At 32.3% G+C, this 8,386-nt stretch overlaps 1 long non-coding RNA gene across 1 annotated transcript in view; it reads right to left on the bottom strand.

Moving 5' to 3' along the window:
- Window positions 1-360: 360 nt before the first annotated feature.
- Window positions 361-8,386, bottom strand: part of LOC143264798 (uncharacterized) — a 48,775-nt gene continuing 40,749 nt past the window's right edge. The window contains exons 3-4 of the long non-coding RNA XR_013038734.1: window positions 1,755-1,876; window positions 361-1,140 (exon numbers count right to left, since the gene is read on the bottom strand). This is a non-coding gene — a long non-coding RNA (uncharacterized LOC143264798). The remainder of the gene's footprint in view (window positions 1,141-1,754; window positions 1,877-8,386) is intronic.

The raw sequence follows: 8,386 nt of genomic DNA, 5'->3' as shown, positions 1-8,386 counted from the left end.
TCCAACTTCTAAATTTTTCAAATTAAAAAATTTTCAGGTATAAAAATTGTAAGATTTTCTGAAAATCTTATTAGTCGAAACCCATTTATTAAATTATTTGAATTTCATTCACATTCTTGTAAATCAATGAGCTCAAATCTGAAGAATATATCAAATGGTATAAAATTTGTTAGAGAGTTTAAAAGAGAAGATTTGTTCAAAATGTAACAAGACTCTAAAGGAAGAGAAAATGAATTCAAAAAAGGATATAAATGTATGGAAGTTGCTTTTTATTTTAGTAAAAGTATCATATGATATGTATTTTTAATTTATTTCAATATTTTTACATTTTGTTAAAAAATTGTGTTATTATTTGTAAAGCTCGTGGTGACCTTGATTTCTCTACGAAAACGAACTGTTTCCGACTTGTCTTTTAATCATGTCTAGTGAATACTCTATATTCTGAAATTCTTGCTCTACTTTCTATTTCATATTATATATGTATAGCATCAAATGAAAAATCATACTACATTAGTGGATCTACAGACCAGCTGTCTCACACAAATTCCTATATGCATTTAAAATTTAGAGTAGCTATAGTAAACATATAGATAAAACAAGAATGAGATGTAGAAATTTGAAAGTCATTATCAACGATTAAACGTGTCTGAAACTATGGAAAACGATAGCAAACGCGATTATTGTAGACTTCAGGACGATTAACGTCAATAACAACCAAGCATTGTCGTCCATTCTGGGTCATAGGGCTTTTGATGTGGTTCCAGTCGATACTATCGATAATGATAGGTTTCTGTCGTCAAACGGCTAGCAGAATCTATGCAGCAAATTCAGGTTGTCTCACAAGACTACCCTTAAAATTTCAAGTCAAAGGACCCAAAAGTGTAGCTTACAGTACAAACAAACAGACAAATGAACAAATCGTTTAGAGATGAGAATTGCTTTTTATTTTCGGAAGATACATCTCATACAGATTACCAGATTTGTTCCGGTGACGGAAGTGGAAAATCCCTTAAAGTGTCCTCTAACAAGACGGTCTTAACGAATCCGAACCGAACAGTACAGTTAAGCCTGTCGTTAAATTAATTCCTCCGTTTAATTACGGGCATAAGCAGTTCCACGACACTTATCGCCGCCATGAATCTGCAAGTCAACGCGTTCGAATGCCGATAATTCCATTGGCGTCGTTCGAATTAAAAATAATGATTTTCGAGGAAACGACGTGGCGACGAAGGGATAGAAGCATGCCAAAGCGCGAAAGAGAAAGTCAGGCCATTAAAGGTGCGTGTGCCGTTACGAAGATAAGGTAACGTGTAAGCGTTTAATATCCACGGATATCTCATTTGCGGGAGGGCAGCGGCATATCGAGCCGAAACGTTGGATATCTTCTTGGGGGCCGCACGCTGCCGAGTAATTTAAGCGTGAAAGCAGGAAATTTATCGTGTTTGCGCCCGAAGATACTATTTTACGGCGTTCCGTTTCCGGCGCGGCTCAGCCGCGAGGTTTGTATTATGCGTGCGTTATCGTTTCACGTTTCTGAAATGCGAACTGCTTAGTTAACTCGGTATATAACACGCGAGTGAGTTACGACGAGCCCCGTGGCTTCATTTCCTAATACACGCGATCGTGGGTCGTTCCTTTTACCCGGCCGGGATCCAACCAGACACTCTTAATAACAAAAGTTTCGCCGTGCCGCGATGCATTCCGCCATGCCGCGATCCTCGTTCTGGCCTCATCAACCAGAAGTATCATCTTACCAGCTAGCGAAGATCCACGCTTGTAACTCGCTCCTGTGAACCGACTACCGCCCCCACCTTTCGGCGAACGGCGAACTCGCGTACACTCAATTGCAACGGATGCTTCCTTTGAGTATGGACACCTGCGCAAGTTTGACAAATTCTTGAATTCACACAATTTCATTTTTTTATTTGTATTTTTTAATTTTGTAATGACTTTTCGATTTTCTGATTTTTCAGTTTTTCGATTCATCGACTACTCACATTTTTAAATTTTGAAAATCTCAGGTTTCTAAATTTCTAATTTCCAAATTTAGATTTCCAACTTTCTAAATTTCGAAATGCATAAATTCTCAAATCCTTTAATTTCCATGTATGTGGATGCCCATGTCTGTTATTCTCTATATCCCTAGACACCCATATCCTTCGGTTCCCCAGATTTCTATAATGGCTATCTCTAAATTCTCATACCAGTAGATTCTCCAATGTCTACAAATTTCTCGACCCCAAAATTCTTACATCCCTTTATTTCTTAATACCAGTGTCTCTAGATCACTATGATCCTATAATAAAAAGTGTGCATTTTCAGATTTCAAATTTAAAGGATTTAAGATTTTCAACTTTCCACCTTCCAAATTTTTCAAATTAAAAAATATTCAGATATACCAATAGATTCCCCAATGCTAGTCTTCAAATTTCTAGGTCCCCAAATTTCTCGATTCCAAAATCCTTAGATCCCTTTATCTCTTAATACTAATGTTCCTAGATCACTATGATCCCATATCTCTACATCCCTTAGTTTTCACATTTTTTAATCTCTACATGCCTACCCAAATTCCCAAATCACCATATATAATGAAAAATCATCACTAAACTCCTCATAACAATTAATTCCAAATTTCCTAGGTTTCCAACAGATCCCTAGATTACAATATCATCAAATCTGAAGATGTTCAATTTGCTATACATATACCCAAATTCTTAATCCATCACTGTATTTTGAAATCCTGAAAAGTAGCTGGAAATCAATAAATGATGGACTTCTTTCCCTTTCGTTAGCATATTTTCCCTAGGTTTTTAGGACCAGATTTGCTGTCGACTGTACAGATCTGCACTTTTCTCTTCGTTTCTCACAGGTTCAACCTTATAGCGCGAGAACGCGAGCGGATTGTTGCGATCGCGGGAATCGAATGCGTTTGATCGACTCCGTCCTATTTCGAAAGGTTGATCTTGATACGGATCGTCGTCAACGGCAAAATTGAAAGTGACTATGTACTTTACTAACTTCAGTTGATTTATATTAAAACATGTGATTTTGCGAGTAACAGTTTCCACAAACATGGCAGTATGGAAACACTGAAAATTTCAAAAATTCAGTAGTTTAGGAATCTAGGAATTTAAAAATATCCAAATGTAGTGATTTCAATTATTTGAATTTACAAATGCACTGTTTTCAACATTCAGAAGTTTCGAATATATCAAAATTTTCATTTTTTCAATTTTTCAATTTTTCAATTCTTCAATTTTCCAACTCTTCAACTCGTAAATTTTTTATTCTTCAATTCTTCCATTCTTCAATTCTTCCATTCTTCAATTCTTCAATTCTTCAATTCTTCAATTCTTCAATTCTTCAATTCTTCAATTCTTCCATTCTTCAATTCTTCAATTCTTCAATTCTTCAATTCTTCAATTCTTCAATTCTTCAATTTTTGAGCTCCTTAAATGAAATTTATAAATATTCAAATCTCCACATTTCTAGTTAGAAAAATAAAAAATTTTGTAGTTCAAACATAAACAGCTTTTCAAATTTTTTTATTAAGAAATCTGTCGAAGCACTGTGCACATCCTTGCTATTACTCTCATAATACCAATTTTCCTCCACAATATACCGATTTCATCTATAAATTAAAATGTACATACACACGTTTTTCCACTCTTTTCTAGAGCGTTTAGCAAGCATTACTCAGATGATTCTCGAAAGTGACACCAATAACGAGGACGTTCGTGCACGAAACAATGCGAGCTCTATTGAAGCTCGTTCCCCTCGTAACCCGCGTAAGAGAAAACTCCAGTCGCCCATTCGTCGTCGTTTCCTCGTCTAATTAGAAAATTGCTACTCGAAGGTTGATGGAATCGTTTCGCCGGGATCCGCGACAAAACTCGTCATCGTATCTGAATCTGCGAGAAGATTACGTGGCGGGTGCACGCGGAAATCGGCGAGACCGAAAGGAAATTAATAGTTCGTCCCGGATGTTGGTTGTTCCTACCGCAGAGTGTTACCGCAAACGTTAAACCGTTGCCTCTCGGTTTCTCTACGGGAGAATTGAAACGCAACGTGCTTTCTGATGCGCAGTTGCGTGCACGAATTTTTATATGCTTTTCAAATTGATTGACTGGGAAATAACATAACTTTCATTTGAGTTTATGCTGAGGGACGAAGTAGTTTACTGTTGGTGTATGGTTGCTGTTCATGGTATGATAGACAAATTGATGATTTATAAATTTTTACATTCTCAAGTTTGCGAATTTTCTAGTTTTCGGGGTTTTAAATTTTCGAGTTCTCATATTTCCAAGTTCCTATATTCCTAAATTTCCGTATTCCCGTATTGCCATATTCCTAATTTGTCATATTCCAAAGTTCCCATATTCCCAACTGCCCATATTTCCAAGTTCCCATATTCCCAAGTTCCCAAGTTCTTAAGTTCTTAAGTTTTCAAGTTTTCATAATTTCAAGTTGTTAAGTTGTCAAATTTGAAAATTTTCGAGTTTCTCAGCTTTCAAAATTTTAAGTTGAGAAGCTGTCTAGGTGTTTAGTTGCCAAATTTTTTAAGTTTTGAACTGTTCAACTTTCCTGGACTTCAAGATTTCAAGTTTTGAAGTTATCAAGCTGTCAAGTTGTCAGGTTTTGAAGTTATCAAACTGTTAAGTTATCAAGTTTCGAAGTTATCAAGCTGTCAAGTTATGAAGTCGTCAACTTGTTGAGTTGTCTTATTGTGAAGTTGCCAAATTAAGTTGTGAAGTTGCTTTACTGTCAAGTTTTTAAGTTTTCAATTTTTCAAGTTTTCAGGTTTTCAAGTTTTCAAGCTGTCAAATCTACAAGTTGTTAAGTTTTTAAGTTGTTATATTGTCAAATTTTTAACTTTTCAAGTTTTTATGTTTGTCAATGTTCAAATTTTTTAATTTAAACGTGTTCACAATTTTCTACATTTAAATTGTTACAACTTTAAACTAAGAAATTATAGATTTGGTAAATTGAAACGTTTGAAGTATTAAAAATTTTCTTCGAATTTTTGTAGGTTAAAAATTTTAAACTTTCATATTTTTTAATCTTTACATTTTTTAAGTTTTAATTTGACATTTTGAAGGATTGGAATTTTAAAGATATAAAAATACCAAACTTTTTGCATTTAAAAGTGTTTCTACTTTCTAATCGTCAAAGATCTTTATTCTAAAATTTAACAATTTGGAAATCTCAATGTTTGGTATTTTATAAATTATATTTTCAAATTTTCAGGCTTTTAACTTTCATATTGGCAACGTTCATAAGTAATAATAATTAATTAGTAACTTTAATTTACCAAATCTTTATTTACCGAAAACTTAATATATTATGTCTCTCAGCTCTGATTGTATGCTAATATCGTATTTCATGTGAATAATAATCAAATTTTGTAAGTATTCTACCAAATATTTATTTTCATTCCAGCCCGTTTACCCGCGTGACAGTGTTAAAAATATATATCGTTTACAGAATTCAATAAAAGAATAAAATATTCATGAAATTCGTGTGTTTTATTTGCAAAAAAGCAATCATCAATAATCATATTAACTTTTTATAATGATTGTAATATTTTAAAAAACTGTTGTCTAAATTGGAATATTAGAAGCAGTGAAATTTCATAGCCAATTAACACTTGAAGTCCGGTTCGTTGAATAATTTGTAATTATCGCAGTTACAATAATAACTGCTCTTAATAAATTAAGGAAAATCTTAATAAATCTTAATAAAATACATTCTCTTTAATAAATTACATTCTTTATGCGTTTGTCATAGTTTGTTTTTTTTATCATTTTTTGGTACCAAAATATACGTGCAATTATGGTTAAGATGATTTTTGTGATACTTCAACTTTAATCTCCACAAAATCTTTCCGAAAACCTTCTACAATATCAGACCTACCTGTGTGCAAAATTTTATGAAAAGATATTCAGTAGTTTTTATGTGATGATGCGACATACACAAAATTGAACACAAATTTATATATGTACACGTACATATACAGGGTGACTCACCACATTTTGTCATCTAGATTTGCGTCATTATTATTTCTCATAACAAACAATGTTTCAGATGAAATTGAATGGTTTTGAGAGGGCCATATGCTGGTGGTATATTTTTTTTGGTAGGTGGACGTGTAAAGGACATATGAAGGTTATTAATGTTTTTTTAAATGGAATCATATATTTTTTATTACATCAGCTGACACTCCTTCATATTCTTTACAAAAAAGTATTAATCTATTTATGTGAAAAAATCATTAGTTTAGGATATTTTAATTTTAATGTTTACTTACAGGAAAGGTTCAATGTGGCGACCATTTGCATCAGAACACTTTCTGAATTGAGAAATTAATGACTTACTAACATTCTGTAGTATATAATCTTTCTGCATGTGTAGCACTTTTCCCAGCTTCGAAATAAACTGATGACATGTCTATCTTTTCTTTTTTAGAATACTTCATTATGAAATGATAATTCACCGTATCGTCGTATTCACCGTATTAGAGACGTAATAGAGACTAAATTTTACTGTTACTGCGTAACAAAAAAAACAAAAACTAATTCGTTTGGTGACACGTGACCTCTCAAAGCATGTAGAAAAACATTTGCTGTTCAGTCAAGGCAATTCATGTTGACCATAAAGTCACGATTTCCTAACAAGTTAGAATTAAAATATCTCCTAAAGTAATGATTTTTTCACATAAATAGAGCAATACTTTTTTGTAAAGAATATGAAGGAGTATCAGCTGATGCAATAAAAAATATATGATCCAATTTAAAAAAACATTAATAACCTTCATATGTCCTTTACACGTCCACCTACCAAAAAAAATATACCACCAGCATATGCCCTTCTCAAAACCATTCAACTTCATCTAAAACATTGTTTGCTATGAGTAATAATAATGACGCAAATCTACATCAAATGTGGCGAGTCAGCCTGTATAAGATGTACGTAAAAGTGTTATGTATGTTATGCTAGGTAAAGTTAGGTGTAAAAATGCGAATTTCACGCAAACAGTAATCAAAGTCTATAAATACTCTAAAAGGTAATTACTTCGATTCATGCGACTCAAGTTGAATTAGGTTACGTTAGTACGTTAAATCGATGAATTATCCATCATGGAATTTTTATATTTTTAATAGTTTAATAAATTCCGTTAAAGTTTTAATTTCACGCACTGAAGCTTTTGCCAATAATAACGTGCTATAAAAACCTATAAAACAGTTGAATTGTTCAACAAAAAATTTAACGGCAGATTCGATAATCCCATTTATATTTTATTTCTATTTGCAACGATAAGTAGAGTGCTCGAGTTATTGTTAGTAAATGATCGCTGTTAGCATCGAGAAATCGTTTCGCTACGCACGATTGTAATCTCATTTAACACTAGGAGATCCTTTTGTGGTTAGTGACCATAAATCCTATTATTCAGAAATCCCGTTATTCCTATTACTCCTATTATTCGGGAATCGTGCCATTACAAACAACCGGTCTTTCTCAGCGTTCAGAAATCGCTTTGTTACGGATGATCATGGCTGCTCTTGGCACATAGAAATCATTTTACAACGGCTGGTTACATATAGTTCTTAATAGAATCACTATAATCGAATACATATTTCAAGATATTCATCTCACAATCGCTACATGTATATTAGCTTTCAATTCATTTCTTTGCGTAGAAAGAAATTTTGTAATAAAATCATTTTAAAGTACACATTTTTAATCAATTGTGGGGGCATTAAATATACTCAATATTTATTTTAAGGGTAGTTTCTGAAAATATTAAATTAAATTTGTTTTATTTACAAATTTACAATAATTAAACTCCATCATTCTAAGAATGATATTAAAAGAAATACAGAGGGGTGGTTTTTGAAAATAGTGGATGAAATTCATTTTCATTCATACAGGATTTAATAATTAATCTTTATTACTCTAAGAATGATATGGCATATTTAAAAAATTATGGAGGGATATTTCTGTTAATATTAAACGAAATCGACTGTTATTTACAACCAAGTGTTTAATAATTAAAATTTGTTATTACAGAAGTGATTATAGCATGTTTAAAAAAACATGGAGTACTTTTTGAAAATAGTAAATCAAATTGACTTTTATTTAACAGATCAACAATTATTCTAAAAATAATCTAGGAAGTTTATAAGACCACATACTTTTCCTTTTAAATGAACTATGTAAATAGCCCACAAATGATAACTGAGCAAATTTGCAAATTTTTCAACAACTTCTAAAGTTTTCAGTTTTTAAGAGTTATGAATTATAATTAATTTAAGGTACATTAACTAGAATATAATACTAAAAAGTAATGTATATCTTAAGATGAGGTGAATAATTTTTGTAGAAAGGC

The sequence above is a fragment of the Megachile rotundata genome, chromosome 7 (genome assembly GCF_050947335.1).
Source record: "Megachile rotundata isolate GNS110a chromosome 7, iyMegRotu1, whole genome shotgun sequence".
NCBI lineage: Eukaryota > Metazoa > Arthropoda > Insecta > Hymenoptera > Megachilidae > Megachile > Megachile rotundata.
The sequence above is the reverse complement of the archived record's forward strand: the minus strand, read 5'-3'. Positions and strand labels throughout refer to the sequence as shown.